The sequence below is a fragment of the Anas platyrhynchos genome, chromosome 1 (genome assembly GCF_047663525.1).
Source record: "Anas platyrhynchos isolate ZD024472 breed Pekin duck chromosome 1, IASCAAS_PekinDuck_T2T, whole genome shotgun sequence".
Taxonomy (NCBI): Eukaryota; Metazoa; Chordata; class Aves; order Anseriformes; family Anatidae; genus Anas; species Anas platyrhynchos.
In genome coordinates this window covers 117429189-117443850 of record NC_092587.1, presented here as the reverse complement: position 1 = coordinate 117443850, position 14662 = coordinate 117429189, and the positions used below count along the sequence as shown (strand labels likewise).

The following is a 14662-nucleotide window of genomic DNA, read 5'->3' as shown; positions in this document are numbered from 1 at the left end:
AAAGATAAGAGAACAGGAAAAGAGGGTACTCAACATCAAAAGTAAGATTAAGTTTAAAGGAGAACTAGATGATGACTAAAATGAAATGAAAATGTGCCTCATTCAATTGCTTCTAGAAAAAAATATATATATATTATTATTGTTATTGCTAAATATATATATATATATATATAAATATTGCTTGTAGGACAAGAAAGAAAGAATAAGAGTATGAAAATGGAAAATACCACAAAAGAGGTAGAATGAAGCTTAAAGACAATAATGCTCTCAAGTGAGGGAAGGGACCAGGTAATCTGTGTTTGAGAAATCTGAAACGATGCATGAAATTGCAGACTCGGGAACATCTATGCATTTAAAAAGACAGTGAAATGATCTTGTTTCTTTCAGGCTCATTATTCTGACATCATCTGTAATACACGGTTTTGTGCAGGGGCAAATGCAACCCTGACCTGAATGAAAGGCTGAGCATCTGTGCAACCAGAACACATGACATCCAGAAGCATTTTCCATGCCAGTCAGTGCTAATGGAGTGAGGAAATGAAGGAATAAGGAGGAAATACATATATATGCAGCCTAGATATAACATCTTTATGTGTATAACTTCCTTCCTTCAAAGGAAATATGGTGAATCTCAGCGTTTGGACAACAGTAGAATTTTAGAATTTCCTGAAAATCTTGTTGTACAGAATGTTTCCCAAAATTTAGCTGTTCCCCACAGGTGGCAGCTCCCCCTAGACCCCCCTGCTCCTGCATGGGCTCCTCTCCACAGGCTGCAGCTCCGACCTGGGGCCTGCTCCTGCAGGGGCTCTACATGGGCCTCCTCCAGGCCACATCCACCTGCTCCACGTGGGCTCCTCCACGGGCTACAGCATAGAGATCTTCTCCATGTGGGACCCATGGGCTGCAGGGGGACAGACTGCTCCACCAAGGGCCTCTCCACAGGCTGCAGGGGAGATTCTGCTGCGTGTTTGGAGCACCTCCTGCCCTCCTGCTGCACTGACCTTGGGGTCTGCAGGGCTGCTTCTCACTCCTTGCTCTCCAAGTTGCTGTTGTGCAGCATTTTTTATTTTTTGGTTTGTCTGTCTTTTTGTTTGTCTGTTTCCTTTCTTAAATCTTGTTTCCCAGAGGTACAACTGATATCACTCATTGGCTTGGCTCTGGCCAGCAGCAGGTCCCTTCTGGAGCCAGCTGCAACTGGCTTTTCTCTAACATGGGAAGCTTCTGAGCTATTCTCACAGAGGTTGCTCCCTGCTAGCAAACCCTTGCCATTTAAACCCAATACAGCAGTCAGCACGGAATGGGATACAATACATCATGGACTCCAAGTTCACTTAGGAAATGGTGTAGTTGGTGGACACAACCACAGGGGTGCTGAAAGGCATATCCATGTCTGGGGAGCTGCATGGCTTTGACACAGCCAGTACAGTATCAATATTATAAACAGGATCAAAGCATGTGTTAGGAAGGCCACGTGTGATCTATTTTAGATCTATTTTTAGCCACAGGAAACAGAACCCTACCAAGAATTGAGAGGCAGGTACATGAGGGTACACTAACAAATGTTGCTGTTTCAGAAAATCAGACGGAATGGGTGGAAGGAGCAGCAAGATCATTGCAGAGCTAAAATCCTCTATCCAGTTCAAGATCTGACTCTCAGCTTACAGGTCCCATCTATTTCTGTGACGAGCAGAAGCTGAGGTGCTGCCAAAGAGGATGAGACCTTCATTGAAGATCCTAGTCATTGCAGTCCTTCCTCTCTCATTTTGCATTGTCATCTTTCCATATTTAAATTTGTTATTCTTAGGTTTTCTCTTTCCAACTCTAGTTATCTACTTACAGTCATTTCATATGATTCAGTATGTATTTATTCTATTCCCACTTAGATGGCAGGAACATCAGTGGGACAGAATTGGCTATACCAGAAAGTATATCCCCTCCCACTATCTACTTTCTCACTGTTTATCAAAGCTATTCATATTCACTACTTTTTATATTAATCTCTCTTTCCTTTCATCTCTTGCTTTTTATCTTTTTGTTGTTGTTGTTGTTTTTGTTTTCCTTAGGTAACTCTCGTTGTTTTTGACATTCTGAAGCTGAAAACTACATGTATTACAGATTCCATCCAAGACAGGAATTTCTTTAAAATGTGCCTGAGGGAATAAGGCATATAGTAGCTGTGGAATTCAATGAGGATACTGTGGAAATCCTAATTTAGGATTTTGGGGGATAACTCACTTTCCATTGAGAGAATCTGTCATATGGATGTCTCATTGGGTGCAACTCAGATGATTGATTGCACCGTATTTCTTTTTCTCTAAATGGCATTAAAAAAAATTTCCAATTTGACTGGTTGGTTAGTTTGTTTGTTTCCCAATATTTCCTCCTGAAAGAATAAGGTCACAGTTCGCGAAGTTGGAAATTACATAACCCAACACACATCTTTCTGGTACACATCTTTAACCCTTTGCTTCTTTTATATATTCTTTCCCAATTCAAAACCACATTTCATATAATAGCTTCTGTGAATCTGCTACTGCAATATTTACCACTTTTTCACTTTTACACCAAAAATCAAACATGGGATACCTATCTATTAAGTAAGACCTACATTTTTCTTTATGTTAAATCTATTATCATTGTCAACTAAAGAGCATGTTATAGATTCAAACCAAAAGCTAATGTGCATTATATGTTGGTATCAATTCCATAAGCAGTAAACTTGGTAGCGTATAATTTAAAATTATTCATTTGATGAGCCAAATCCTGAAATCGTTCCTGACCTGCCATTCAGTCTTAGGCAAAATGTTGCAATCTTATTTTCTTCATGTCTAAAAGGGAGACCTTACATAAGCAGGAGTTTTATACAACGTACAGATACACCAGCCTGGCTGAAAACCATTGTTGTAGACTTCAAGTGTAAAAAGTTGGCTGCTTCAGCACATCTTTCAATCATGCTAAGTCAAACTGCATTTTTTAACACAAGTATTACACTACTTTAGAAATAAAACTGCTATTTTTATTTTTTTTTTAATTTTAGTCATCTTGATCACTTTCGTTCCATGTGGCTGTCTCAGAGAAGGTTTGGAAATGCTTCACAGCACAGTAACATCCTAGGCATAGAGCATCTGGGTGCTCAGGCAGGTCCCATCAGCTGTGCCTGAAGCCTCCTCTGTAGAGGAGGATACTGGGGACAGCCACATGCTTCTTTGAACAGCCAGCACAGCTGCTCACTGGCTAATCAGCTCGCTCAAATCCCACTGATTAGTAAAGACACTTCCCCAGCATCTGAAGTTACAGCTAGTGTTTATAATATGGTTAGGTGTGTGTAAAGGTACAAAATGGGTGAAATAATAAACATGGTGTTGTGTGTTTTTTTTTTGTTGTTTTTTTTTTTTTTTTCCTCACAGTACCTAAGACATGCAGTTTGTAAGCCAAGTTTTGCCAGATGTTATCTATCATAGCCAACTTACAAACCTTTGAAAACTGAGGTTTGTAATACAAATGTTGACAGCTTCTTAACTAGAGCAGAGCACTAGTTCATTCGGTGTATATATACTGTCATTTTCAATACTGCTGTGCCATCTGTTCACTCTGTGAGTTGTAAAAGGTTTTTCATCTGACTATTGGTTTTAAAATCTGTTGGATAAATTGAGTTGTAAAAGGTGAAGCCATAAAATGATGGCACCTTCTCTTTCTCTTCCCCTTAATTACACTATCTTTCCTAGCAGTGTCCAAATACTGAGGATGGAAGGATTACTGAAAACTGTTATGCTATCTTGCAGCAAATCATTATTATAGCCGTCATTTAGAAGGAAATGCCATCATTAGGCTTGCAAAATATATTTAATAATCACACCCTGTTTTCTGACAGTGATAACTTCATGATAGCTTTCCTTCTAGACTGAAAAAATCCAGATTTCTTCCTGGACAAAGATATTTTCTTAAAAGATGTTTCAACTAAGTCCTTTCAGTAAGTGTGGAATTTCCCAAGTGTGAGGAAATTGCATGTCTCTCTATGTATACATTTAGAAAGAAAGAAAGAAGGAAGGAAATAAGAAAGGAAAGAAGGAAAGAAGGAAAAGCAGAATAATTCAAAAAAAGACAAAGCCTTGAAGCCTGAAACATAAAAAGTAAACACCTCCTTTTCAGAATAGTTTTATATTGATAAACACTAAGTGAAGATGTCGTGTCTATATAGTAAGAAGTCTGTTCAGACTTAGAGCCAAAACGTATCTTTCAAACAGTCTGCTTGGATTTAATCAGCGTCACAGTTGTCATTAGGCCAGTATATCTGATAATTTGAGTATTCTTGTGATAGGAGACAAGCACAATATTTTAGGGCAGCAACATGCATCATTGTATTAATTATTTTTACTGTTCATATACACTACTGTGTTTAGGATGTGGCTAGAAGAACTGAGCAAAATGGAGCTTGAGAAACTAGAAGATGAATAAACACAAGTTTTGCACAGTCATTCAGATGCCTGACGTGCTCCTTGGGGCTCAGTGAGGAACACCTTAGGAATGACAAGATACAAAGATGGCTGACCATCTGCTTTGTAATAGAAAGTGTGAAACCCAAATTTAAAATATGATTGGTAATAGGAAAAAAAAAAAAAAAAAAAAAAAAAAAAAAAAAAAAAACATACAAACAAATAAGGAAAAAATAATAATAATAAAAAATACAAATAAAAAACATGCTCCAACTCCTTTGGTTATGCAGTCTTTCTCTGTGGGAAATAGACTGCCATTATGTGCTACATGAGTTTGCCTGCCATATTGAGTTTACATGGGAAGGTTTTGGTGGTGTAGGCTGCAGGGGCAGCTCATGTGAGAAGAGCCAAGTAGCTGCCCCCTGTTAGGTAAGGGCTAGTTTCAGCTGGCTCCAAAGGGACTTGCGGCTGCCCAGAGCCAAGACAATGAGCAATATTGGTTGCACCTCTGTGAGAGAATATTTAAGAAAGTGAAATAAAACTGCTGCGCAACAGCAGCTGGAACAGCAAGGAGTGAGAAGCAGCCCTACAGACCTGAAGGTCAGTGCAGCAGGAGGGCAGGAGGTGCTCCAGGCACTGCATATTAAGGTCCCCTGCGGCCCGTGGAGAGGCCCCTGGTAGAGCAGGCTGTCCCCTTGCAGCCTGTGGGTCCCACATGAAGCAGATCTCCAAGCTGCAGCCTGTGGAGGAGGCCCCATGAAGCAGGTGGATGTGGCCTGGAGGAGGCTGCAGCTCATGGAGAGCCCCCACATGAGCAGGCCCCAGGCTGGAGCTGCAGCCCATGGAGAGCAGCCCATGCAGGAGCAGGGGGTCTGGGGGGAGCTGCCGCCCACCCGTGGGGGACCCGTGCTGGAGCAGTTTGCTCCTGGGGGATGGATGGACCCCGTGGTACGGAGCCATGTGGGAGCAGTTCTTGAAGAGCTGCTGACTGTGGGCAGCTCCCGCAGGATAGGTTCGGGAAGGATGGCATCCTGTGGGAGGGACCCCACAGGGAGCAGGGGCAGAGAGTGCCTGACCGTGAAGGAACAGAAGTGACAAAGCATTAGGGACCGACCACAGCCCCCATTTCCCATTCCCCTGAAGTGCTCAGGGGGAGGAAATAAGAGAGGGTGGATGGGGGGAACGTGTTTTTATTTGTTTTGTTTTAATTTTTTTTGTTTTTTAATTTCACTGCTGTAGCTTGTTGGTAATAGGCAGTAAATTACATTAATCTCCCTACACTGAGTCTGCTTTGCCTGTGATGACAATTGTTCAGTAATCTCCCTGTCCTTATCTCAACCATTGAGCCCTTTTCATTGTATTTACTCCCCCTTTCCCTTTGAGGAGGGAGAGTGAGAGAGTAGTTGTGGGGAAACTCAGCTGCCCAACTGAGTAAAAAACATACCTGTAAAGATATCCATACCCATTTTTTTAGGTAACTTAAAGACTGATCTGTGATGACCTAATATTCATGATGATGACGTTTAGATCAAGGGTTCAGTTCATTTCTGTCTCTTGTTTGTGGCATACATCACTTAGTATTATCAATTAATTAGTATGCCTTCAAACAACATAGTACTGCTTTAAAGATAGGCATTACATCTTAATAGGGAAGATAACCAATTGCATTTTTTTTAGTCTTTCTTGTAATGTTACATCACTATGGATTTTTATTTTTTTTTACTAGTTTGTTAATCAGGAAAAACAAAAAAGAACTAAACCACAGAATTTGGCTTTTCAGAATTCTAAAGTTGTGAAAATAAAACAAAACAATAAGGAAAACAAGACTTTACTGTTCTATTTGCTAAGGGAGTGTGCTGTCATTTTTTACTGTGATTTCTTTTGTTCATGCTGCATGGATGGTTTTATTAAACATCCTGAGGGTAATTCTGTTTGTACATCTGTTATTTCAGCCTGGAGCTTGTTTTCAAGCAAAATTTGAGCTACAAAAAAAGTTTATAAATATTGTTATCCAATTGCATAAAAGGATCAGGTACAAAACAGGACCTCTTATAGTAGCTGTTAGATAATAGTAATGTGTAAGACTATGTTGCTTGCTATTAAATTTTTTTCTTATATTTATTGCCTCAGATGAGACTTGAAGTAAGACCCTTAGAGTTTAAAGAAAATCTAAAAATAAGTCTCCATATGCAAAGCTTACCTCGTTCTTAAGCATTAATTCTTCATATTGCATCACGGAACATTTTAAGATGGGATAATTGGAGTAATGATGCCAAATTAGAAAACAGAAAAATTAGGTTTGAGATCTCTGAAATCATAGAATAATTTTTCATAGGAACTAAATGGGTGGTACACTGCTTTATGCTTTTGAACAGGAACCTACACTACACTATACCTACACTAGGTGTGTATCTTAGGGAGCAGTTTCACTAGCAAGGGATGAATCAGGTAGCTCACATCTTTCATCCTGAGCCTCATGTCTGTGCCTGGGAAGATCAGGGAACAGATCATCCTGGAAGCAATTTTAAGGCACATGCCTTAAAGATACTAAGACAGCTAGCATTGTTTCAGCAATGGCAAATTGTGCCTGAACAATTTGGTGGTCTTCTATAATGGAGTCAATGTAGTGGGTTTAAGTGGCAAGGTTTTGGTAGCAGGGGGCCCTAGGGGTGGTTTCTGTGAGAAGGATCTAGAAGCTGCCCCATGTTTGGTAAGGGCCCCACTGCTGAACAGAGCCGAGCCAATAAGCGATGTTGTTTTGTCCCTCTGTGAGAGCATATTTAAGACAGGGAAAAAAATGCTGCGCCACACAGCAGCTGGGAGAGTGAGAGGAGTGAGGAACAGCCTTGCAGGTGCCAAGGTCAGTGAAGAAGGAGGGGGAGAGGTGCTCCAGGCGCCAGAGCACAAGTCCCCTGCGGCCGGTGGTGAGGACCATGGTGAAGCAGGATGTCCCACTGCAGCCCATGGAGTACCATGGTGGAGCAGGGTTCCATGCTGCAGCCCGTGGAGGAGACCACAGTGGAGCAGGTGGCCCTGCACCGACGGAGGCTGCCGCCTGTGGAAGACCCCTGCCGGAGCAGATTCCGGGCTGGACCTGTAGCCCATGGAGAGGAGACCACACAGGAGCAGGTGACCTGGCAGGAGCTGCTGCCCATGGGGGAGCCAGGTTGGAGCAGTTTTCTCCTGAGGGATGGACCCCGTGGTACGGACCCATATCTGGAGCAGTTCTGGAAGAGCTGCTGCCTGTGGGAAGCCCACATCAGATCAGTTCATCAAGGACTGTATCCCGTGGGAGGGACCCCACAGCACAGGGGACGAGAGTGACCGACAAGGAGTGGCAGAGAAGAAGAGCTGTAGACTGACCATAAACCCCATTCCCCCATTCCCTTGCACCGCTTGTGGGGAGGAGGTGGAAGAGGGTGGATGGGGAGGAAAGTGCTTTTGATTTCTTTCCTTTGTTTCTCACTTCTCTAGCTTGTTAGTAATAAGCAATAAATCTTACTATCTCCCTATGATGAGTCTGTTTTGCCCGTCACAATAATTACTGCATGATCTTCTTGTCCTTATCTCAACCTTTGAGCCCTTTTCATTGTATTTTTTCCCCGTTCCTCTTTGAGAAGGGGGAGTGAGAGAGTGGCTGTGGTGGAGCTCGGCTGCCCACTCGAGCGGAACCATGACAGTCAGTCAACAAGGGAAAACAGTTTCCATGCCACTTATAGTTTTATAGAAATGATTTAAAACATCTTTTCCAAGCTGAAAATTCCTAGCTGGACTACTTGTGCCCATACATACATGTAGGTTGTTCCATGTGTTTTATCACTTTTGTTACTGTCATTGAACCTTTTTGAGATCAGACACAGATTTCTTGAGACAAAGGTAACAGAAAAGTTCACAGTGCTCAAACGCAGGTAAATCATGGAGCTATGCAGTGTCATAGCAGTATTGTTCTCTGCATATTTCTCTGTTCCCTACCTATCAGTTTCATGAAAACATCAACTTCATTCTCAGCAGCAGTTGGGAAAAGGCAGCAGATTTTAGGAATCATTCATCCTAAACCCCTGGAAGTCTTATTTGAATGACAAAATCAGATGAAGTATTTCTGGAGCACATTTGTTATGTCTGAAAAGAGTTTCTGTTTGTCACTTGATCACCCTCATATTCATTGCTTTATGCTGAATTTCTTCTGCCATTTTAATTAGTCAAGGAATGTCATAAGACCCTTCTTATGTTCTCTAGAATTGCCCCTTGCTCTTAAAACCTTGAAGAGATTAATATAATTAGTAGCATGCTCCACCCTGGTATGTATTCTTTTCCAAGGTAGTTTATAAATACAGCATAAGTCCCAGCACAGATGCCTGTAGAGTTCCACTTTTCCCTACTTTGTGAAAACAGATTATTTAGTGTCTTAACCATAACTTCTTCATGTTTTTTAAAGTCTTGGGAGATCCTATGTTGAAAACCTTTCAGAAATTTAAGGGGACTGCAGAAAACAGATCACTCCCTGTTCAGCTGCTCAGGCCTTATAAATTTCAGTAGGCTTGTAGGACAGGACATCTATTTGTAAAAGTCGTGCCGAGCCTTCAATATAGATTATGTTGGATAACACCCCTTCTTTTCTCTTTTTAGAGTTTCTACTAATTCACACTGAACAACTAGACTAGTCTCAGTTCCAGGAGAAATTCAGGAACTTTATTTATTTATTTATTTATTTATTTATTTATTTATTTATTTAATTTTATCATATTTCCACCATTAAGTTACAGGTACTACGGTTAAAAGAGAAGTTGTGTACACCATTGATTAAGTTACAACACCTCTCAGGTCTTTCAGAACTCTTGAATGTATGCTATTTGGTCTGGGCAACTGTTTACTGCTAGTTTTGCTTCAAGTCTTCTATATATGTTTTAGTTTCAGACAGATTTTCTGCTTCTTCCACAAGGGAGAAGTCTGCTGTGAGAACCTCCTGAAGTGATGCAAAGAAGTAATTTAATTTGTCTTAATATTGCTTTTATGATTCAATACAGAATTTCTGGCATGTTTTCTGTTCCAAGGGTGTCTGAGAAAATATTTATTATTAGATTATTAGATTTATTATTATTATTATTAGATTATTAGATTTATTATTATTATATATTATTAGATCCCTCAAACTGTATTTTGGTCTGCCTTATTGCTTTTGTTTTTTTGTCTTCTGAAATTTATGACTCTTTCTCATGTCTATATTCTGACAGAATAAATTTTTTGGAGAACATGTAGCTTCTAACAACATCCTTTCACTTACATTTTAATTATGGTGGTTGGAATTCACCTTTTCTCTAGCCTGGTAGTGTGTCCATTGAGTATTTCTTATTTAAATGGTGAATATTTTTCTAGAGGTTGATCTTGATCTCGAGCTTGTTTGGAGGTTCTAGCAGGGGAGTGCAGCCTACCATATACCCTTGATCGATGAATGGTGTGCCTGTATTGGGGAAGTTTCTTCTCTTTGACTGAGCATGCAGCTTCAGGAAGGATGAACATGGAGTGGTGAGGGAGGAAGGGGACACCCACCTAGCCAGCCAGATCAGTCAAATCAACCCTGGCGATCAATGGGGTGACAGACAGATGTCACAGCCAGATCGCACTCACATCTGTTAGAGTATGATGCATTAATACTGGTGCTCAAGTTTCCACAATACAAGAGTAGTCCCATTTACTTAATAAAAGTATTTATATTCAAGTTATGTCCACACTTAAGGTATTTTTGAACTTCACCAAGAAAGAAATTATTTCAACATGGAGTAGTAATCAGATTTGTGTGTGTGTGTGTGTTTTCATAACACAGTAAACAAGATGTCATTATTGTGACACCTCTATGTGTTATTTGCAGATTTATTTTAGAAGAATTTGCCCGTAAAAAATATTTGTTCTTTGTCTTGGATCTATGCCATTATGACAGTCAAAGAAGGTTGAACTCATAAGAGTTCTTATTTAACAGTAAATTTATCAAAAATATTTCAAGAGAATATTGTATTCTGCTTGACCACTGTTTTGTGGACATTATCATCAATGAAAAAGCATAAAATTAATACCAGAATCATATTTGCAATTTTCCATTTAATAATACTAAATGAAATATTTAAAAATAAACAAGACATTAATTTAACTGAAATGAAAAAAAATGTGTATATATATATTAAAAAAAAAAAAAAAAGTTGAAATGATGTGCTTGGCTTCTCATTCTCTGCCTATAGAAAAATACTAGTCATTTTAGTTAAACTGTCAAATGGTAGATGTCCCGACGCATGACAAATCCAATAAATTTTCTACAGGTAATTCATATAAAAGCTTTTTTGTTTACTCTTGTATAATTAAAATAAATATCTGCATGCCTTCTCTTCTTCAATCAGGGAAGTGGTTGAGTCACCAGCCCTGGAGGTCTTCAAGAAACATACAGCTTAGTAGCATGGTTTAGTGGTGGACTTGTGGACTAGGTTAAACATTGGACTAGATGATCTTAGAGATCTTTTCCAACCTGAATGATTATGTTATTCTATGATTAGTACTATCCTACAAAAAGAATACAATGAGGTAGAAATACATTCAGATCGTGGACAATCCCCCAAAGCATTTTTCTAAGATCTCTTACTCTGTTCTCCTAATTTCTCCCAAATTATCCTAAATTCTCCTAAGATTTATTTCTCTATTCTCCTGCTTAGCAATAAACATTTCTATAGACCTCAACTGGCTCAGTCAGTTTAGGCACAATATGTCATTATGTGAGCTAAAATAGGTTTATGAGCGATTGTTGAGAAAACAATAAAGAATCATCATAGATAATAGTAAAGTTCTCAACTTCTCTGTTTGCACAGACTAAACATTCACAAACCTTCCTCTTGGTAACTGGGTAGCTTGCTAAAGTTCTGCCTCCACTTGTGTCTCAAAAGCTATCAAAACTCTGAATAATTAAAAACTTTTTACTATATTGCCTGTACTGTAAAATCCAGGTCTGTAAAAAAGTCTATGCACTTCCTATTTAAAAACTGTACTGTGTAGGTTTGATCACTTGAAGAGAAGTATGTAAAATATGTAAACAGTACCAGTATAATATATATATTTCACTCTTCTTTGTTTCATCTCTGTTTCTCTATTCTGTGGAATTTCATATAAAGGCCTCTATCATTTCTGCTCTCCAACTATCAGGGTCTATAGAATATGTTACATCCTTTCCTGTTCATTTTGTAAAATATGTTTTGAGGTAGCAATGACATTTAAGATTGGTTTCTGTAGTAGTTTGCATGCACTCTATTCATATCAAACTATTTCAAGGTATTTTCTCTTAGAGTTGTAAAACATTCTTTTACAAGAATAGCAAAATAGATTATTGATTTCTACTTTCTGTGCATGTGCAAGGATGTGCATATAAATGCACATTGTATATATAAGAATCAAGAACTTATTTGCCATCTTTAAAAGACGTAGTTCTTAGATTTGTTAAAATAGCATTTGTCTCCTCTGTGTAGCAAACTGGCTGGCTTAAATGAATGTAGGCTCATTTAGGTTAAAATAACAGATACCAAATCTGAACCATAGGAACAGACAAATAGTTTCTTTTTTCCAATGTTCTTATTGTAAACACAAGTGTCCTGGTTTCTGTTAGGACAGAGTTAATTTTCTTCCTAGTAGCTGGTAGAATGTTTTGGCTTAGCATGAGAAGAGTGCTGATAACACCCCAATGTTTTAATTGTTGCAGAGCAGTGCTTATACTAAGCCAAGGACATCTCAGCTTCTTGCTCTGTCCTGACAATGGGCAGGCTGGGGATGCAGCAAGAGCTGGGAGGGGACAGACTCAGGACAGGTGACCCAAACTAGCCAAAGGGGTATTCCATACCATCTGACGTCATGCTAAACAATATATAGGGGTGGCTAGCCGAGGGTGGGGGTCCCAGACTGCTCGGGGTTAGGCTGGGCATCGGTCAGTGGGTGTTGAGCAATTGCACTGTGCATCACTTGTTTGTACACAGTAGTACTATTATCATCATTGTTGTTATTATTATTTCTGTTATTATTATTATTATTTTTATTATTATTTTCCTGTCTTAAAAAACTGTCTTTATCTCAACTCTCGGGCTTTACTTTCCTGTTTCTCTCCCCCATCCCAGAGAGGGAAGGGGGAGGGTGAGCGAACGGCTGTGTGGTGTTTAGCTGCCGGCTAGGTTAAACCACTACTGCAAGCAGAGAAGAAAAAAGCAGTGTAGGAAGCCGTTTGTCATTAGTATCCAACTGCTCCTGTTAGAGTGAAAGCTTGTCCTATTTGATTCTGCATAGCTTTGGCTAAGAGTATGAAAGCTAAAAGTATGTTCTTATTTGTTATCAGTATCATAGGTTTGAAATGAAAGCAGGATAATCTAAATAATCTAAAATTTATTTTTGGAAGTCTACTGCACCATTGATGGAGTTGATATTACTCATGAAAATTAAGTCAATTCTATAGAACGCTTTCACACATATGGAGTAACCTATACATTACTACTGAATTGTAGCTCATTAATGTGAACTCTCCCTTAAATAAGGTATAGTTTTACTTCCACATATTAAAACAAAGTTATTTACAGGAAGCTTAAAACTGCCAAATTTTAATACTTTCAAATGAGCTCATCAATCAATTATTATTAAAATAATATATTGCTCCTCAAAAGGTATTATAGCAAAACGAACAAACAAACAAAAACAGCTATCCAATCTGTCACACCATCATCTTCTTTAAAAATTACCTTTATGATTTTACTAGACCTTGATTTTCCAGCTGGTATTTTTCATGTAGTTTTATCACATCTGAATGTATTTTTGCACTTTATGATGCATGCACTAGGAACATGCCTAGTTTTAAACCAACCTGGGTTAACAACAGGAAAAGAAACCACATACCTTAATTTTTCAGATGAGTAAACTGCTTCTGAAAAGTTCTGGAAAACTCTGAAAATGAGAAGAAAACTCGGTCTCTTGTTTCAGGTGATCACCAGCAGCAAATACCATTCACAAGAGCAAAATGTCTGAAAAATCTGTTATATCAGTCCTTTCACCAATCCGAAACTGCACGTTGCTGTAGAATTAAAATGTGCAAGTAGATACTTCAACATTTTATTAGACCTTCTTCTGTCTTCAGTGTTACCAAGATGAGTATCTTCTTGTATATAAAGTGTGCTCTGGTGTCCTCTAATGTATAATAATGTAATTCAAATATAATAATTATTCTATGAACCCTTATATCTTCATATAGTTTTCTGTTCACGTAATGAAGTGTTAGTCAATCAAAAATATCATAAAGAAATAGTTATAACTTAGGAATGCTTATGAAGAAAGTCCTTTATGACTAAGAAAACTCTTTGCTATAGTGCTCATTCTCACTCAGAATTAGTTTCTAGAGTGATTCAGTCTTGGTCTTGCTAGGGCACTGTACATTCTTGCCAAAACACATTTTATTTTATTTTTTTTTTACCACGGGCTTAGGAGATATAAAAGACATGACGAAGTCTTTTAAGTATGCCTTTAGGATGTAGGATGTTCCTCTGATGAAGAGGAGAATTTCAGTTTTTAGATGGTCCATTATAGCTGGCAGAGAAAGTAATGGTTCCATATGGAGTTTGATTCTTCTAAGGAGTTGATCACTTCTTAGTCCATCATTAGTTACTTCATTTTCTTCAGCTTTTGATAGAATTTCATTTGTGCTGAGGAAGTACAAAAGGAGAAATGAGAGAAGAAAGTAATTGCACAGAAATATCTAAAGGCATCTCACTACATATTTTCTTGTGAAGTCGGCTAATTTGTCTCTGCCAGGTTTTTGTCATCAGTAGATAGGTAAGTTCACTGAAACTGAGTTTCTTTCTTGTGGTACCAAGAGTTGTTTCAGTGAGGGAACACCTTGGTTTGACCTTTTACTTCATATGCTATACTTATTTGAAGCTATGCTCTAATTACATCATTTTCCCCTTTCAAATGTGATCCCAGATAATTGTATCTCTGCAAGTTCTTGGCTCCCTGTCAAGTGATTTGACAGCTAAGTTCCTAATAAATCAAGACTGAAAAATAAGAATTAAAATCCTCCTTATTTTTAATATAAGAATAATGTTCCTTAATCAACTTAGTTAAGCACAAATTAAACATTATTGCCAACAAATTTATGATTATGCTATCTTAACAGAAGATAATTTTGAATCTTTACAGCAGTTTTCATGCATAGAATATATTTCTTT

At 38.6% G+C, this 14662-nt stretch overlaps 1 long non-coding RNA gene across 1 annotated transcript in view; it reads right to left on the bottom strand.

Moving 5' to 3' along the window:
- Window positions 1-14662, bottom strand: part of LOC140001459 (uncharacterized) — a 64233-nt gene that overhangs the window by 33139 nt on the left and 16432 nt on the right. Inside the window, exon 2 of the long non-coding RNA XR_011806691.1 lies at window positions 13338-14137. This is a non-coding gene — a long non-coding RNA (uncharacterized lncRNA). The remainder of the gene's footprint in view (window positions 1-13337; window positions 14138-14662) is intronic.